The sequence below is a fragment of the Austrofundulus limnaeus genome, unplaced genomic scaffold, assembly GCF_001266775.1.
Source record: "Austrofundulus limnaeus strain Quisiro unplaced genomic scaffold, Austrofundulus_limnaeus-1.0 Scaffold83, whole genome shotgun sequence".
Taxonomy (NCBI): Eukaryota; Metazoa; Chordata; class Actinopteri; order Cyprinodontiformes; family Rivulidae; genus Austrofundulus; species Austrofundulus limnaeus.
Window position 1 is genome coordinate 1,693,078 of NW_013952485.1, and position 1,052 is coordinate 1,694,129.

Consider the following 1,052-nt stretch of genomic DNA (forward strand, 5'->3'; position numbering starts at 1 on the left):
CACACACACACACACACACACACACACACACACACACACACACACACACACATTAAGTTAAAAGTCTCCCAGACAAACAACCTCCTCTTCCATCATAGAAGACCCTCTATGTTTACTTCTTCACCCCAGTGAATGACAACAAATTGACTCTTGTGCTTTAAAGTTTATAGACCAAGTTTCTTATTTCACTGTTTTCTTTGGTTTCCAGGTTTTTTGGCCTCATTTCCTGGTTCAGCAGAAAAGAAAGGCCTGAAAGAATCCTAAGTTTTAAAGCGTGAAAGAAAGGGCAGATTAGTTAAGGAGTGGAGGAGTATAATTAGCCTGAGAAGCAGAAGGGGATTTGTGCTCCACCGGCTGCCCTCAGCTTCTGTCCCGCTCCACCCTCCCACTCTGTCCTCTTACTTTGAAACCTCTGCTGCTCCTGAGTGTGAACAGTTACACTTGCAGTGAGGTATGTATGCATCAGCAGAGCCACTTACCTCCATAGTGAACCGATTTTGTTTCAGAGGTTGTGCAGATAGTGACTCAGCTCTTTCTGGTTCTGCCGCCTTGCACAGTCCTCAGTCCTCGAGTCCCCAATGTGGCATTGCAGAGGACTCTGGGATTGTTTTGCTTGTGTCCAATGCAGTGATGGCATCACTGGACTTTWGTGAGAGAGCCTGAAGGACTTTGCRCATTTAAAAAAGAAGGATTTTTTTCTCATGTCTGTATTTGGAAGCTGCATTTTGGGGTCTATCAAAGTGTGCAGAAAGAGGTCTTCTTGGATGACGGTTTGAGTTTGTGAGACCAGCAGCCGGCTCTCATGTCCCTGCACGAGTTTCTGCGGGAGGGTGGGGAGGCATCCTGCCGGCTCGTGAACCGCCTTAGTCATCTGATCCAGAACCTGGACATCTCTGGACTGGGCTCCACTTTTCCTTTCAGTCCTGCAAGTCGTAAAAACTCCTGGAGAGATTGGGACGGTAAGGCTTGAGTGAGGAAGAATATCTCTTGCTTGTGTGTGTGTGTGTGTGTGTGTGTGTGTGTGTGTGTGTGTGTGTGTGTGTGTGTGTGTG